Here is a 20,007-nt window from a genome sequence, read left to right as displayed (position 1 = left end):
ATCGTTTTCTTTCAAATTTTTCCTTTTTGTATTTAATTTAAAATAGAAAATGTCCAATAGACTTTCTTTAGTTCAGTAAATTGGAGCGTTTACGTTTCAGAGATTGGAATATCTTTTATTCGAATTTAAAATAAGATTTTCAAGTGAGGCTTCATATTCAAGAACTATTAGCATTCCGACTCCACGAGCAACCAGCAGGTGTTCCAATTCAATTGGTGCGGTTTCGTTATAAAATAATTTTCAGGTATTTTTGTCCTTCATTAAAAACAGCTCTGACGTTACATTTAAAACTCGTTGGACTATTTCACTAACATTTATTTTCAAAAATATACATGTTATTTTTCATTTGTAAAATATATTTAAATATTTAATAGATCATAAGTAAAAAAAAATCATAAGTTATTAAATAATATTGCATTAATCACACATTTAATAAAACAGCAGGTTATCTTAATTGTATAAAGTGACTTTAAATGTAACAAGGAACTAACAGCGAGCGAGTTGTATGCAACGCTACCTTGTTACCATCTTAGACTATAGATGTCTTTCTTGTTAACGTTACTTTGTGTGAATCGAGGAAAGATAACGTGGGACAATCTACACTATTGTTAAGTAGCAGACAGTGGGCTATAGAATGTATGGAAATAAAGTTGTTAGGTTAGACATATATAAAATATACTCTACCGGCTAAATGAACTATTAAAACAGGTTTATTAATGCTTCAGGTTGACAATTTATAGGAGTCATACACTTTCGTTTGAACACTCTGCTCTCGCTGTATTGAATAATTAGTCAAGTCAAGTCTTCATGTATATCTCCTATGTACGTTATCGGGGATAATAATCCTCAGCATATGTAACAGAGCTCCATCTTGTCCAGCTCACTTCACTCATGTTCTTATTTCCTCTGGATTCGTGTTTGCTACACCGTCTCCGTACATCAAGTCATTCCCTTCAATTTCCTGTCCCGGGCCAGGCCGGTGTTGCCAGACAGCTTCTGTGATTCAACAATCATAACTCATCGGAGTCGTCTCATCTATCACATCCTATATTGGACATTATATTTGTAATCGTTAACGACTCGATGAGTTTACACTCCTGGTTTGCTTTGATATTAATTGTGATTTTTTGTAATATAATAATGAAACAAAGCTAGGTGAAAAAATGTTATATACCCGTCTGTTTTGTATCGTGACAAGATATCAAATGTGCGCTTTTTAAAATATTAATTTACTATTAGGGAAAGTGTTTTTACATAGGCCCGGGAACTAAATAAGGTCCTGCTCATATCTCAAAGTGATATGCGCCTACCCTCAATACATAGCAGCCGTAAGTTTTTTGCTCTGGCATTGAGTCTGTATATTCTTAAATTGAGTTTTATATCGATGTCTGTAACAAACAGATGGACTGATTTCAATGTTTTTTTTACCATTTGTAATAGAGTTCAGTTTCTGTATTTCTTAGGTATGTTTGGTTAATAACGAAACATACCCAAGAAATATCCATCATTGAAAAAGTATCGGCCCTTTTTTAAAAATTTAATACGTTTTTGGCCTACCTGACTACTTCATATAGTGCCCCACGCGAGACAATATAATCATTAAGGAGAATTTTAAACTTGATATAAATTTAATAATGATTTGATTGTTCAAAATTCTATATTCTTAATGTAAAATCTGTAAGTATATCTGTTAAAGGAACGAACTAAGTGTTTATAAAATTCGTTATTTACCAAAAAGAAGCGCAAAAAGAAGCGTACTTTACTTGCTCATCGCTGAACCTTAACATACCTGTTTACTCGTCTCTTGAAGAACTCTATATTGTAGTCCCTTGGAAACACCTCATCAGCGAATTACATAACTATCACTATGGTAAATAATATAAAGAAAACAAACGCTATTTCTCAGTCACCGTCTATCCTCAGACATGTTATGTCTCTGGAATAGTTTAAAACTTCAAATATTTGATAAAACCAAATCCTAAGTACAGCTTTAAATGCAAAAGTTCATGCATGCGGTTCACATGCAAGCGGTGAGCATCCAATTATTTCGCCTTTGGTTCGTGATTTTATATTCATATTTAGCATAAAATATATAACAGTTTGTGAAATAAAAAACGACCGTTTAAATATCTTATTTGAGAAACTTCAAAGCTTTGTTCTGTGAAAATTACTTTATATAATATTACAGATATTTCTTTTCAGTAGTTTTGTAATTGTTTCCGAGATAAAGAACATTTTAATTATTATAATTTCAATGAAAAATCGTTTGCCGATATTTTTCAGAAATAATATCAAGAACTGCGTTTAAATACTTTTGTATGTTATTAATTTATAATACTATTCGTTTATTATATTATGTTTAATATACAAGTGACAAGAACGAGGACATTTATTGTTTAAAATAGAGCATTGACTCGATACTTCAGTTATTACACAAAACACAAAATAAACCGTTAATGTACGGCGAGCCGAGTTTACTGCGATCATTAAAATAAAATATTTGTATAATAAATAATGTATTAATATCAATTGTACGGATTATCAGGTGAATTATTACGAAATCAATATCTATGTTATTTAACTCACTGTTTTATCTGTTATGAAAAACAATTTTATCTGACGTTTTAAAATATTATATATATTTTGGAAATTTAAAAGCATTTTTTTTTATTAAAAATGCTTTCCATTAAAATACCATTTAAAATATAATATAAGTTAAAAAACATCTGTAAAGTGAACTATATAATATTTATAAAACGAAGACTAATGTGGAGATTAAATTATTAGGACACACACACAAAGACACCTCAATGAATGAACGAAAATGTTGGAGTCTGGAGGCAAACGATAGAGAGAGATAATTCATTTGGATTGCAAGTAATAAGGCTGAGAATAAAAATAATATATGTTGTTATATTAAGAAATAATTAAAGTGACGCTGAAATAAACAGGGAAACAGACAGATGATAGTAGAAACAGGCAAAAAGAATCGTGTTATGTAAAAGATATGATTAGTAAAATACTGGTTTAGGTTATGAAAACTTTCTTTGAGACAGTTTAGGGGCTATCTTTAAGATTCAATCTATTATAAAACTCCTGGGGAAAATATACTCCAGTACAAATAACATGTTGAAAACCTATAAAAATTATTAACTGGGAACTGGAGGACGCTGTTTATACAATCCCAGGAGACGAGAACGAGTAAACAATCTTTGGAAAGCAATCTTTTAAAAAGCAAGGTTTTTCTGAATGTAATGAAATGTAAACAGAACATAAAGTTATTAAATTTTATAATAGCAATAATAATACAAGAGCCTCCTAGTTTATACGGGACACATAACACACGTATGCTTGATGTATTCATATTTCATGTGTAAAGTGGTGATAGTTATAATTTATTTTTTTACAAATTGAAATAAACACCTTATGTAATGGACTGGTTTTCTTCATGTAACATGTTAAGTTGAATATCGGTCTAAGCACGAACAAATGAAGTTCAATCTTTCTTAATTGCTTAGAAGATCTGCCTAATAATATATAGTAACATTACCATGAAGATCGCATAAATAACAGGTGGTAGAGCCTAGCTGTGGTCAGATAAGAATATGGGCTTGCTCGACCGGGGAAGTACCACCCTCTCACAGAAGATCGGCGTGAAGTAGTCTTAAATGGCTCCGTTTCGTCCGATGGTTGAGAGAGCCGGTTGCCCTTTCCCTGTTCCCACCCTTTCCTGTCATTTCCTCATTCTCACCCCTCCCTTTTCCTCAACAACTAAGGTTGGCAACGCATCCGTAACATCTATGTTGCGGATGTTCATGGGCGAGCGGGCCGTCTGTTCGTTTGCCAACTTTTACATAAAAAAAAAAAATAATATGTAAAATTTTATATTTTAGACCTTTGAAAACCTTTTCATTAGCTTTCAACTTTTCTTACATAACACAAATTGATTCACAACCAACAAGCCTCTCGCCTCCACTTCCTTGAGCGTGGTTTTATTGTATGAGCGTCTTTGATTCGGTTTAGCGAGTATATCAATCTAGTAAAGGAGATAATAAAATTAAATATTTTTAATAAACCTGAAATTATCTTTCATAAACTTAAATAAAACTTATATTATTCGTATATACTACGCGTGCTTTTTTGTAAAAAACTACATTTTTGTACAAAACTACATACTCCCGAAGTTTCGGTTACTTTTCTGTCTGATTAACTACTAACTAGCATCTACCAGTCTACTTAGTTAAGCTTCTCAGTGTGTTACAATCAAAATAAAAATATTGTTACTTGAAAAGAGAGCACTAAGAACGCTCTATATTATAGGTCTGTGTGACGCCAGTGATGAACTGATGAACTTCATTAAATCTTAAACGAATCTTATAAAATTTGCTTGTAGTATTTGAACATACCAAAAGATGACATTAAGTATTAGTATATTGAATATGAATAGAAAAACTCGTAATGTTCGTATCAACTTTCAATTATTAAATATATTTTAAAACATCACATATTTAATGCCTCACAGCAAATAACGAAATAAAGAAAGGTAAAAGATGAAATGTTTTGACATTGACCTATTTAATTTACATTCCAGTTTTCCAATTCTTAAAAGGCTTACCACAGTTACAAACGAAAAATGTTTCTTATAAAGTGAATCCTAAAGAAAGTTCGGATGATGACACTTTTCAATTATAATACAGATGACAAGCAGAAGTAAACTAAAATGACAACAAAAGGCCAGCTGTTGAAACTCTCTACTATTCTATAATAGATAGGCTACAGACAGCTTCTACCGGTTCCCAAGGCCCGTCCCTTGTGAAACTTCGCTTATATCACGATTATAGCGCGTACTACTTGTAATCTGAAAAAAATTTTATTGCGTCAAAAAACTTGAAGAGTGTCTTTATTTTAATCAGCTTTAAAAAATATTCATGAAAACCATTTCCTACGCACCTAATCTGAATTACGTTTATAACCTTTTATTTTATTTTCAAAATGTAACTTGGGTACTATTATTTGAACAATACTAAAACGTCTCTTTGTCATCAATTTGTTAATAAAAAACTCTCACACGACTGAACTAAGCGTCAACTATTGACAGACGAATAAATACAATAAAAAGCCGTTTCAATAATATAGCATGTACCCCTATAACGGAATAAACTATAAACATTTTGATAACAGATTGAAAAGATCGAACTTTTGAGATGTAATTGTCTGTTTGATATATATAGTCAAAATACTGACGAGATGAAGGCTTTTGCTTATTGCTTTGAAATACATTAATTTTTGATTCTTTATCTTTAACAAGGTCATGACAAACCCAACCCACTCAAGTCCGTATGTGTTTAAGACTCAATATATTAAAAAATCGATAAAGAAGCTATGTTGAATATTTGTAAAATTTTCTTAAAAGGAAAATTTTTAATTTAAAATCTTTAGCAAACTGTCAGTTCACATAAATATAATGCTTTACTGAAAACAAAAAAAAGCATCACATTATAAGTATTTCATAGTTTCTTGTATTATATCTTAGACCGATAAATCCAAGGAGACAGTATTGCAAGAGAAAAATCCTTGTAACAGAAATTAAGAGCAAAATGAAATTGACACAATAAGAGTAGACTGGTCAAGCGATATGAAGCCTTATGTGTCCTGCGAGTAACATAGAGAACAGTTATTGGAGAAAAACTTATACTATTCTTTTATATGGCAATAATTAAAGCTTGCTTTTAATAAATATTTAATGCCTTGTTTTACAGAGTTGTAATTACCGTCTCTTCATTATTTGCGACACAACGTTGGAAGGGAACAACATCCTCAAAGGCGATGTTCAAGCCTCGTGGTACATGCATTCAGTTTAACAATTAAGAGTGCAGGAGCTCGACCTCGCCCAGGAGTTGAGTTGTATTGAAGTAGGTTGCATTACTTTTGAGGAGAAGCAAAATCGTTTTCTTTCATATTTTGTATGATTGTAGAGGAATAGTCATGTTTGGTTATGTTATTCACAAAACCTGTTTTGGATACATTTTTCTAATGCGTATTTACTTTGGGTACTGCTTAAGTCGAACGTTTCTGTTTCAGATATTGTAATATCTGTTATCAGAATTCAAATTCAATCTTTAAAATGAGGTTTTACATTCGGGAACTCTTAACATTCTGAATCCACGGACTCAACAGCAGATGTTCCAATACAATGATTGCGGTTTTGTTACGGAATAATATAATACTTTATATTGTAAATATTTTTACCTTCCTTATTTCAAAAGTCATTTTATCTTTTCCATGAAAACTAGATATTTTATTCGCATTTTATTAAAATACTTGATCTGATCACATAATAACATTGTTATTTTGTTTTTAAATAATTAAAATCAATGTATTATTTATTTAATGAGGCCTTACTTATTTTATTAATTAGAATTTTTGGCAACCATATCAGTTTCATGAAACATGAAAACATTTGTAGAGATGTAATCAGATTATTTAAACAATAGTAAAAGTTAAATGATATTTTTTTGAGATTTCAACATAATTATTATCATTGTGCTGTTTAAGTTCTGTATGTTTTTGTATGAGATTGAAATTATTTTTAACCTGCAGACTACTTTAATCATTAGCAAATAAACATGTTGCCGTCCGTTGCTGAGAATTCTTCCTCCCCCAAAGGGTCTCGGTCTTGAGCAGCTCACCTCCAGCCGAATCAAGCCACCTTTCATATTTCGGCACCATCGATCATCGGATCGTCTGGACATGATACTGACCTGCTCCCACTTGGACGTGACAACTCGTCCGTGCAGTCAATCTGCCTTTAGTCCTTTTCGGTGTGATTTATAATAATACTTAAAGGCAAATAGATAGATTAATTGGTGACTGTACTCGGTAATAAGATTCAGACATATATATAAAGAGTGTTAAACAATATATTTGCTATTCAACAGTCATCGGCATCTTTAATCTGTGTCACAGGACTTCGTACACAATTCAGCTGTTTGTTCCTGCGGGAACTACATGGAATTTTGTAGCCTATTCTGATCTCTAAGCTACATTGCCGTCAAGTTTCTACAAAATGTTTTAACTAGTGATATCTTTCAAATGCTAATTACAAGCATATTCCCATGTTTCCTCACAAACCTTCGCTTTTATAACATTAGTAGCATACGTTATTCAAAGATTTATTTCTTAATACCTCGTTTTATCAACGTGTTAAAAAGTAATTTAAAAGAAATACCCAATTTGGATAACTATTTCAAAAATGGGATGCGTTTAACAATTTCATCTGACTATCAATATTCGAAACCTCTTGCAATCATTATACACGGATTGTGTTTGGTGTGAAGTGAATGGTCTCACAGAGCTTTCTGTTAAAGGAAACGCTACAAGTGATAATTAAGAGGATTATTTTTATATTCTCATCGATATAACACGGAAATAAAAGAAAACATGCTGTTAAAATTATCTAGGTATTTTATAAATCCTACTACTATTTCAACTAAAAAGTATAAAAAATTCTCATATTACATTTACACTCTAGCCTCGTTCCTCGTCTTGTGCTTTGTCTCGTATCACAGCTCGCACCTCGCTCGCTCGCATCTCTGGACGCGAGCGCTGTGAGGTGCGAGACAAGACGCGAGGCTAACCGCGAGCGACTATTTACACTCTCGCCTCGTGAGTTTCGGCTCGTGTCTCGTCTCGCAACTAGTACGCGAGTGTAAATCTACAATAAAATCATATTTTCAATTTAAGTTTCTTTAAAGAAAATAATTTAATTACTATTATTTCAAAACTTCGAAGTTATCTGACCAATGTTTATTTCATTCAATTAGTATATACAATTGCGAAATTAATCTCATAGAAATCTGAGACAAAGTTCTCTCGTTGCACTACTGCTAACAATAAGTAAAAACATAAGTAACATTTTTACAAAAAGAAAATCATGTACTCTGTATACAGGTTTGTCAGGTGTGGGGTTCGAACCCACGCTCCCTGTCGGGAACCAGAGCTTAAATCTGGCGCCTTAGACCACTCGGCCAACCTGACTTGCTTTCGTTTATTAATCTTAGTTAGTATTATATATCACGACAAGTACAGTCGACGATGTGAGGGTATATTACAAAAAAATATCATAAAATAATAAATAAAGGATTACTCTACAGTTGACCCACAACGTTATATGACGTACATAGCTACCTATTTATTAAGCAAAAGCAAAATAAGAAAGTGCTGAGAAGCCGAGTCCAAGTATAAAATTCGCAAAAATATATTTGAATATAAGGAATAATCTTCGCTTTTATTATATTGTTTTATTTATATCACATTTATCTATACAAGAGGAGCTTGCTTTATAAGAGATATAATATAAAGGCTCTGCGTCACGAAAGTAATTACTGTCTTTTAATTATTTCAGAGACAATGTTAGTAGCACATATCTTTAAAGGCGACGTTCAAGCTGCACGGTACCTGCATTCAATTTGCAATTAAGAATGTAGCAGGCGCCACCACACCTAACGGCTAAGTTGTATAAAGTATTTTTCTAATTCTTTAGAAAGAAAGGATATTGTAAAGCTAAGTTTATTTTTTTTTCTTTTATTATATTCACTATAACTCTAACTTCTATGAAACATTTCTTGGATAACTTTGTCCAATTTATTTTATTTTAGGTTTTTAATTTTATGACTTTCTGTTTTCAAGATGATGATATCTTTTATCTCGAATAAATTTTTCAAGCGCGGCTTCACGTTCCGGGTCTTTTAATACCCTGAACTGTAGCAATCCCGCAAACCAGCACGTTCTCTAATAGATCCGAATATAACCAGAGAACGGATTGTGATTTGATAAAGTTTGAGTTTAATAAATAATTTTGTGTTCATGAAACATTCGAGAGAACCGCAGGTCAAGTTAAGTCAAGTAAAGTCTTCATGTATATCTCCTATGTATGTTATCGGGGATAATAATCCTCAGCATATGTAACAAAGCTCCATCTTGTCCAGCTCACTTCACTCATGTTCTTATTTCCTCTGGATCCGTGTTTGCTACACCGTCTCCGTACATCAAGTCATTCCCTTCAATTTCCTGTCCCGGGCCAGGCCGGTGGTGCCAGACAGCTTCTGTGATTCAACAATCATAACTCATCGGAGTCGTCTCATCTATCACGTCCTATATTGGACATTATATTTGTAATCGTTAACTACTCGATGAGTTTACACTCCTGGTTTGCTTTGATATTAATTGTGATTTTTTACAGTTTCATAATATGATATGATGTGTGTAGATGTATATGTGCATAAGAAATTTGTTTAAATAAACTATGTGCATGACAGCTCTAGTCTTGGATATCGTCCAAGAAGGAAAGCACACCGTAATTAAACCTGCACGTCTTTGGTGAAATTAAATTCTGAGTAATGTAACCTATAAAGTTTTAGATTATTTTATGCATTTTATCTTTATAATAACCTAGTTAATATTATTATTTAAGTATCCTGTAAGTCAGTTGCTGAATCGTTGGAGGGATTTTATTCTGCAAACTAATTAACACTCGATGTTTGTCTTAACTACATTTTTTTAGTCGGATGAAGCAGTTGTTTCTAGTTAAGTCATGTATATTTACTAGACAGTCCTTTCGTCAGAACTCACTTTTGAATTATGAGTTGAGCTATTTTTTAAAAATTTAAATTAAAAAATTACATAATGTATAATTTGCATTCGGTCAAAGAAGTGGTTGTAGTTTCTACTGTAGTTAAACTGGACATAGTCGGAGTGTCCGATATTCATAACATCTACATCCTACATATTTGTGTAATGTACGAAACGAACGTTTATCTGCTCGTTTGCGGAGGGCGTGGTGTTCTAAGAACTTGTTAAGTGATGTGATGCAACTTGTGCTAATATTAGAATGAACAAAATAAATACAACATTTGCAAATTATAGATCAAACTAATATATTTCGCGAGTATTCATTTAAAAGACATTTATATTTTTCGGATTATACTACGCGTATTTTATTGCGTATATTCTACGAGACATCTAGTCTGCCCGTATTCACGGTTTCTGCATAGTAACCGAAACTTCGGGAGTATGCAGTTTTTTAAAATAATAAAATACGCGTAGTATAATCCTAAAACTATTAGTTTCATTTAAATACTTCATATTTTTAAAATTTTTCATATGTGGTAAAATTTGCGTATTTAATTTTACCAAATAAATACCAAAAATTGTTTTTTTAAACAATTTATGTTTTTTTCTGTACCAATGATGCAATAATGTGTGCCTTTATTGCAAGTTTTTCTTGTTTATATACCGTGTTAACAAAAATTTTTTAGATAAGGCTACTTTTTATTCAGCTTGAGGCTAATATTATAAATAAATAACGACCTTTCACAAAGTATAAACAAACATCCGATACCAGTCACTGTTTCATACCGTCTTGTTTTTCCTGACATGTACGTAATGTTTACAACGTTAGGAACATATTAAACAAAAGTAATAAAATATTTGTTGAACCATTTTATTTCGTTAGATAATAATAATCTATGAACGGGTGAGATGAAAGTGCCTTAAGTGATATCACCTTCTACAAAGCCTTCAATCTCATAGCGTCAAATTGATTTATCTTTGTCGGAGGACAAATGGACCAAGAGTCACAAGTATATGTAGGCTGTTGGTGGGTTATGATCCTCTGCTCCTCACAAAATACAATAAAAACCAACAAAATTCTTTGATAAAACGTGAAGCTATTTAAAAATTAACACGTGAATGTTTATACACGCGGTTCATGTTAAAGTGGCAAGCATACAATAGTTTTCACCTTTATATTTTTCACAGTTCACAACGCTGTCTTCATTTAAAGGTATAAACCTTTAAACGAAGACAGCGTTGTGAACTCTCGTTGTATTGATTAAACTGTTAAGCTTCAAATATCATGAAATCTTTATTGGAAAATAAAATCTCAATGGTGATAAGATTTTTTTCGTAATTTACGAAATGAATGCCAAAAATGGCTACCGATTATTAAGACTAATAAACCAATATGTGGACTAAGATATAAGCATTAGCAATGTGTCAGATGGATGGATATTAAACCTGGAAAATAAATCATATTCTCAGGGGTATGCGGAAAATGAAGACATGTCCTGTATAAAGAAGACTAAGAATCAACTTGGTCATCCGGAGAATTATTTGCATCAAATATCTCGATTCTCGAGTGGTTCCAATACAATCTTCACTATATATAACACACAAAATTTCTAACGACCAACAAGGATGTCGATACTAAAGGACGAGTTCTAATTTTTAGTTTGTATTAATTTCATTTTGCTTATCAGATCTACTATTAAATACGATTTATTTATAACATAATCAAATTTTAAAACGATTTAATAAAATCTCTCTGTAATATTGAATTATTTCAACTTGTAATGATTTAACTGATACTTAGTATCTGTCTGTAATTGTACTCTTTAATATATACATAATATTACATACTTTATTGTTATAACCTATCGCTATAATGAAACAATAAAATGTAAAAGAGGCAGTCAAAAAAATTACCCGTTTGAAACAAACATTTCCCAATTCGATTTGCATTCCAATTTCCTCTTCCCATCGAAAATCAAATAATTCTTCGAAGCTTTTGCGTCAATCATATTATACGGAATATGTTTGCTATGAAGTGAATGGTCCCAAAGAGCGTTCCGATAATGACGGGTGTTACAATTGATAATCACTGTATTAGATTATTCAACTTAAAAATACATTCGAAAATAAAGATGTATGGCTTCCGAAATGCACACCAAAGTCACACTTATATGAAAAAAGCATGTCAAACAATTCAGACGACATGGAGTCGTTAATTAAAATGGCAACAAAAGGCAAACGGCTGAAAGTTTGGAATCCTCCACGAGTCCTATCTTATTTCAACTGAAATGTTTAGAAGTTTAAAATATCTTCATACAACCTAATTTTACTTTAACTTTCCACAAAGATTATAAATTAATTAACAATTATGTCAAAACTTTTCAAGTTGTATAATATTTATTCGATAAAATTTGTATACACGTAGAAAAATTTGTTTTACTCCGTAAGAATAATGATTTCTGTTTTATTGTTACATTGAGTTTATCGACAAAATAATTCAGGCTGAAAACCTCCTCAGGCAAATATAAATCAATAGAAGCCTTGCTCATTCAAACCTGTTTATTCTTAGAGTTTGACGTCGTAAATTATTGTAAAATACTCGTATATTTTTAATACAATACTAAGTAAGAGTTTTTGAATGTCAATAAGGAGACAACTTGAGATTGGAAATAGAGTGTTACACGTACTTTATGACTTGAAAGTGGTCGCGATTAGGCACGAACGAAGGCGAACGAATGGAAGGTTTACCAAACCAGAGTGAATGGCAGTAGGGTTTCTGATTTGTTTGGACAGGAATGGATAAAACTATTTTGTTATCACTTATCTGTAAATAGTTGGTAGCTATTAACAAGAATAAACAGAAAAATAATAATAAAGGGTTTGTAGCAAATGAATAGTGAAGAGTAAATACATTTTTATTTTTTATATTACGTATTTTCGTCGAATTTTTTATTGGAGTTTCTTCATGTTGATAAAAATCTGCTTATTTTTTGCCATACTTCTTAATAAATCAGTATTTTTCTGTTTGTGTTGTGAAGAAGCGACACTCGTAATAATCTTAATATCTTTCAAAAGCCATCTAAGACCATCAAAACTAAAAAATATTAAGCTTATATTGTGTTAATTACTTAGCCTGAGTTGTTTGTATATTTATATTACGACAACTTAAGAATGAAATAACGTTTTAATTTCATTTCATCCTATACACGTCTATAAGCGTGATATAGAGTGAAATATAAAATTGGGGCTTTTTTTTGTCGGGGTCGGCTTTAAAAAACTGGGGCTATTTTGACGAAGTCATTATATATATTTTTTGTTATGTTATTAAATGGAATCCGGTAAATGCTGAACTCCATTGATGTAGCGGTGTTCAGTCAGTATAATGACCGTTGGTGGCACATTAACGACTCACAACTCAGCTCGTTTGCTTCCCCTTTCCTCGTTAACCCCTCAAAGGCTTTAAGAGTAAAAGCTTTACTTTTCATATTCTTATTAAATTGGTACCTACATTTTATTTTAAGCTAAGAAAATACGTTACTATTACATTAAAAACATATTGAATTCAAATACAAAACTTAACTTAAAGTGTTAAGTTTTATGAGATAAGTATATTTAAATATACATTCCTCCGTCTCACTAAACCATTCTAACAAATTTTTTCAAGTTTTCATGTTATTTATAGTATTAATCAACAGAGGATAGCCTCTTTAAAACAAATCTATGTTTAAAATCTACAAACTTATATTTTTAATGATGTGTGTGGTGTTTTAAATGCCTTGTTTTTATGATTTTAAAAATAACTTAGATATCACGTGATATTCGTGAATTGTAAATGAAGCAATCAATCAATTGAAAATGAAGATCTCTCGTCAAAAAGCAAACCTCACCTCCGACCGAAAACATTCCTTAAAATTTCATCTCCAATTGTTTCCCCTGCAAGCAAACAACTTAATTAATTTTAACAATGGATCCGTAACGTCTTATTTAGCTTTCTGAAGTTCTCATAATTCGATCGGCAAAAACAGAAATGGTAGGATCATTTTGTTCATTAGTTTGTTTTCGTATTGAACATCGGGCCAAAAATTTAAATATTAATATTTAAAGAAGTTAAATCAAATGAAATAACTTTATTAAAACTGCTCGTATATTTTCCAGAAAATCTCAAAAATAATGTGAATCGTATCCATGACGATACCTGTATCAACGACAAGTAAAATTACCGTCAAACACAATAAAATAAATACAATTAACAAGTAGAAAATAACGTAATTACTAGTACACAAATAAAAACCATTCACACCGATAACGTTCATCTCATAAGGAGATCTAAGATTTTCGCGAGTTTTATTCATTTAAATGAAACTAATATTTACCCTCGTACCGATGCTCCTCTTCATCTGTCCAATGTATGACAAGCCACAGCCACAATCGAGTTTGTATACACCCGCTTGTTGCAAAGGAATGTTACTCTTGATTGGTCTCAAGAATTGGCTCACTTTCTTATGTGGTTTGTAAATAGTTTTGATAGAAACCTTCTTCAAAATGAAGACTATTTACGTACAAGGGTTAAAGAACACATCTCAGATATCAAAAACAGGCGCGCGTCGAAGTCAGCAGTGTGTGAACACACAATGGACAAACCAGGCCACTACATTCGGTTTGATAAACCACAAATCCTCGCTCGCGAAGACAAGTTTATACCGAGGTTAATTCGCGCAGCTATTGAAATTAAAAAACATCCCAATTTCAATATAGAAGATGGCTGGAACCTATCAAACACCTGGACCCCCTTCTTAAAAATATAAAATACCATGTCCGTAACCACACCGCAGGACCTCGAGACACCGTAAGCGCATTCTGCCGGCACCCAGAGCGGTATGCTAAAAAATTAAGAAATCGTTGGCGGTAGGTGACAAATAACAGGACCAACTGACAGACACTCACATCTCGTCTGCCCGTGATCACGGTTGCTGAAAAGTAACCGAAACGTCGGAAGTATGTAGTTTTTTACAAAAATAAAGCAAACGTAGTTTATCCGAAAAATATTAGTTTCATTTAAATGAACGTTCATCTCAGATGAAACTTACACCTTAAATAACAGGAACATCTGAAAATCTTTAAACGGAAACTAAATATGGTTTTGTAATATGTTAGGAAGGAATAATATATAAGGAAGATCTTGTAAAATTTTAACAAATAAATTAATTTTGTTTGTGGTTTTCATTATGAGAATTCCGACGCATCAATTCAAACATGTCATTATTTGCGATGCAAAATAGATTTGTCCAAAAGGTCTTAATATGAAAAATCAGTTATGATAGAAAAGATTATATCCAGATTCTATCCTTAGTTCGATTCAAGTGGAAACCAATGTTGTATTTCTGGTAGAATTTTGAAGGTTTAGTGCGCTGTCCGTATGACATCCTAAATATTCCAAGATACATAGGCGACAGCGGAGACGAACGTATGCTGATGGTTTAAATTTTTATTGAAGTCCAAAAAGTTGTTATAGCTGGGAAAGTTGGCTTATAACTATAGGATACGACGAGCTATATTGAAATATAAAGGTTTTCTAATTTTATAATTACTTAATTAACAAAGACACCCTCTGTCTGCTTTCAAGATTAAATTTTATATCAATCTCATTTGAGAATGTTAGGATCAAATATCTAAATCAGGAAAAACTATAACCTACACCACGTGATATATACTATTCCATAAAAAAATTGACCGACTGCTAAAAGTCCCCTCCAATTCTTCAGTCTAAGTTTTACTATTTCCTTTGAAAGAATTGTCAGTCATCTGGTGTATAAGAAACATACTTTATATGGAAGAAATTTTATAAACACAAAAATTTTTGAAGTGATAGCAAAGCGCATGTAAGCTATGTATTTACAAACCAATGTGAATCCAATGTAGCGAGATGTTCTTGAAGACTACTCTAGTTAATGGAAAAGGAATAAATAAGTCGTTCCATCCAGTATCTAGTAATGACAGCCGCATCCGATTGCATGGGTGCAATTAACTCTCAGGCAAAGACTTCAATGCAATGAATTATCCGCTAGAAATTAATAAATAAAAATGTTACGTTAATTAGTTACGTTAATTTAAATAAATCAATTTTATTTCTAATTCAAATACGATTATTATGAATTTTTAATGTAAGGAATCACTTACTTTCCACTTTCCTGACGCTTAATTAAGTATTCTGGGTAATAAGCTTCTTAGTCGCAGTAATCAAAGTTATCAGAAGTAATATAGTAAACACAAAAACCTATGACGTTTCATTGACTTTAAGTAACCGTAATAGAACAGTAGTTTTAACTGTTACGAATTACTATTGATAAAGGAGGATGTGATTTTGTTTTTGTTTTTGTCTCAAAAAACTTGTTTCTTGCATGGCAGGTGTCATGGAGTGCTTATTGTGGACAGTGGAGAGCTTAAACAACATCTCCGATATAAATCTAAATATTATCTTCCAAAGTCAGGCAAGTTCACCTGCATCCAAAATTGATTTTTCAAACGGGCAGAAGAACAATGAAGAAGTAAATAATTCCGTACTGGTTCCGTTTGCTTACTTCTGAGCTCTGAATTCTTCATACGATAATATTGAATTGTTCTTTTGTTCAGGTTTTATATCCCTAAGCGGTAACAAACAAAGCTCGCTCCAACATATTTTTACGGTTTATATTTTAATATGGACGGCTAATATTGAATTTTATGTTTTACATCAGGTTTCACATCTCATTCTATCAAAACTTATATTAATTGAAATGTTTAACTAATTATTATTTCATTAATTATTTCATACATCTTCTTTGCAGCATATTTTTTCTTTACTGTATTTGTACTATTTAAATGTTTTCATTGTGCTACAAATTCATTTATTTTCATTTGTTGTAGAGTTATAATACGCCTTGGATGTTAGGGTTACTAAATTAGGTAATAATCACACTATTTAAACAAGGGTATATTATGAAGTACTGAGATCACCAACCCTAGAGAATTATGCCAGTGTTACAGCGTACCAGTTAAGTACGATAAATCAATGAAGGACGTCATCACTGTAGAGATGTTAATACCTTTAACAAATTTTCTAACATTCACTAAAATGGATCTTGCGAAGTGAGACTGACTTACACTTGTCGGTGGCGGAGACAGTCTACCTATAGACGTGACATTGTTTCTTAAATACTCGGGCACAAATTCTTAAGCTAAATAACACTTAAAGTCCGTTAATTTAAAGGGATGTTTTCAATTAATTTATTATATCATTTGTAAATTAATAAGGTCTTCAGTAAGAGATATATCAAGTGTGACATGTAACAACATGGAGCGATCCTGTTCAATCACGTGGTGGTTTGTTATTGTGCTGTTGAGTAGGAATAGGTCCAGGTAGATGTTTAGGCGTCGCAATATCTTTGTATTAAGGAAAACTAAACTAAACGTTTTATGTATACGTTATATATATGGGTATAATCTCACCGAAAATTAAGATGAGTTTTGATATTGTCCAGTGTCTGGAACTATAATAAAATAATCGTTACTTTCGGTGACATAAACGAAAGCTTCTTTGTTAATATCTGCTGGTTTGGCATAACACGTATGAACATTAATATTTGCGATTCGTCTTTATTAACTATATTTTCAATCAAGTCCTTCACAGCTTGAAACAGTGACAGTCATTCGATTACATAACAATCACAGAAAACTTACACATTTTATTAAGAGAGCTTACATTAAATTATGGATATAAAAAAAAGCTTTTAAATTATACTTGCGAATAATTATATGCCGCCATATAATTAACTAACCACGATGAAAGAAGATAACATCCTATAATAACTATTGATAAGAAGTAATTAATAATTATTAAAGATATTATTCAATCGTCTTGCTGACGTATGTTTGATAAATTTATTATATCTCAAAGTCATTATGTCTGCAATAGTCTGATACAATAAGAAAATATAACGTATTACCTATTTATTTTTATTTGGTAACAAATTTTCTTAAAATATGACTTTATTATCTTTTTTCACCATTATTTGAATACTTTTTCTAGATTTACCTGGGTCACGTTACAATTAACTATCGATTCATTTTAAACTATGTTCTAATCATAAGTCTTGTTGAGACGAGCATCGCCACTGACCCAAACATATACTGTATCTCTATAACGAAAGTCTTTCATCGTTCTTTTTTGGTCTTTCTTTTATTATTTCGAATCAATTTACCTCAATATTATAAATTGAAATAAAGTTCACAAATAGTTGATGTTGAAATACATACACATTGTTAAATTAATTTTATTTATTCCCCGAACAGCGATAAATGTCATAAAATAAGAGAGACGTTATTTAAATTTAAAACTCTCGTGTGTTATAATTGATGAAATGAGATGAGATGAGGTCACAAGTCATGTCGTGACAGTAAACGCTCCATCATCACCACTCTTTATGTAAGCAAGGATTTACTCAGTTTATTCAATGTTCAAACTAATTACTGTGTCATACTATTTTTTCATAATCAAATTTGTAACTCATGTTCTATTCAATAAAATCAACTGAATTATCCTTTAAATTTGATCCTATTTAATCTAATGAATTCCTTTTTATTCCATTAAGACCATAAAAATAGGGAACCCGATGGAAAATCTGGTGATTTGTGTTAATGACCTAACTCGAGTTTCGGATTAGGGACAAAAAGAACTCTTATTTGGCAATTTAAATTGAATGTAACTTCTAAAACGGAATAATGTCTCCGCGATAACTTTGATCGGTCAAACGTATCGTTGTTATAATTAATATATGTAAGTAACGGTAATTAAAAGAGGGGATATAAAAAGACAACAAACTATGTCAAATATAAGACACCATAGCAGGGTTGTGAATTTTTCAACTCACTTCATAATAGTGTAGACTGTAGTAAATCACATAAATTACATTCCTTATTTAACAAGCAATGTCGTGGATACAGAGTACCGAAGGCTAATGGCTTTTTCAATATTTAGTAAAAAAAAGGAACACTAGAGTAATGACACATTTATAAGAATTGAATTATGTTCAAACATTGTTATCTATCAGAATAGTATTTGATTATAAAGAAAGGAAAATGAGTAGTTGAAGTATTATTACCAACATTCTTATATAAGAATACCGAATATTTATTTATTGAAGCGTAACATTCCTCTATAACTTCTTATTTGAACAAGGTATGCAATATGACAGATCACACTATACTCATTAATTTTATTACAAATGCAAATATTTCAATAAGATGGAGGTGTTGTAACGTGAGGCGGTCCCATCAAACTATCAGTCTCAACTGAAATGTTGCAATTTTCGTAATTGCTTGCTCCAAATGTGTACTTTAAGATGTTTCCAGGGTGAACCTAAAAAATATCAATAGGTATTGAACAACTTGTTTGACATATGTCACTGAAAGTCTATGTTCAGTGCTTGATACTATTAATAAAAATTTTTTTTTTTCGTACAAATGAAGAGGCAGAGAGTTAAAAAAATATAAAATTTTACACAGATAAAAATTATAAGTATAAAAGATATTAAAACACACTTAAACAATAACAGTTTATATTTATTCATTTTAAATAAAGATTTTTGTGATGGATTTAATATATGTATATAAAAATACAGACTAAGCCAGAAATATGTGTAATCAGCTGTATTTAAATCTCTTATTTATTTCAATATTTCTAATTTCTTTAAAAAATATATATAATAAACAATGTGACAGGTTGAACAAAGTTGTTTTTTAGTGCGCTGATAAGAAACTAAGATCATCGGTTAATGGCGGGCAAAGTTCTAAAGCGACACTCTTAATGATCTGCACAAAGATATAGTCGCGATTTTTTTGATAGTTTTTATTTGCAACTAATTTCCAGATTCCACATACAAACAGTAGTAGGTAGGTAGACAGCTTATAATGGTTATAATTATCAGAGCAGCCAGTTTCGTTTAACAAAACAAAATAAGTATCTGATATATGTCAGGTGTGGGGTTCGAACCCACGCTCCCTGTCGGGAACCAGAGCTTAAATCTGGCGCCTTAGACCACTCGGCCAACCTGACTCAGCAGCATGCTCTCTAACTTAACCTTTTAAGATAATAAGTTCGCTACAGACATGTTAACGCTTAATTTTCATGATACGTACCTGTCGAATTTAATCTTATTCAAAAATACCCTTTATTTCTATATTAACACCACGAGTAAACGTCATTTAACATAATTCAAGTTTATATAAGTATATTAAGATCATATTACATACTAAAAATATTTTTTTTAATTTGCTGAAATATTTAACACGGCATTATTTGAGTTAGTTCCAAACAGAAATTTATGGAGTTAATCAGACGAG

The 20,007-nt window shown here is 31.4% G+C and overlaps 2 non-coding genes across 2 annotated transcripts; both read right to left on the bottom strand.

The window, feature by feature from the left end:
* Positions 1–7,953: 7,953 nt before the first annotated feature.
* Positions 7,954–8,037, bottom strand: Trnal-uaa (transfer RNA leucine (anticodon UAA)). The gene has a single exon. It is a non-coding gene; the product is annotated as a tRNA-Leu (tRNA).
* An 11,599-nt stretch (positions 8,038–19,636) lies between these two features.
* Positions 19,637–19,720, bottom strand: Trnal-uaa (transfer RNA leucine (anticodon UAA)). Its single transcript has one exon. It is a non-coding gene; the product is annotated as a tRNA-Leu (tRNA).
* Positions 19,721–20,007: the final 287 nt, after the last annotated feature.

This window comes from Danaus plexippus, chromosome 2 (assembly GCF_018135715.1).
Source record: "Danaus plexippus chromosome 2, MEX_DaPlex, whole genome shotgun sequence".
NCBI classification, from domain to species: Eukaryota; Metazoa; Arthropoda; class Insecta; order Lepidoptera; family Nymphalidae; genus Danaus; species Danaus plexippus.
Note: the sequence above shows the minus strand (reverse complement) of the source record. Positions and strands in the feature narration are given on the sequence as shown.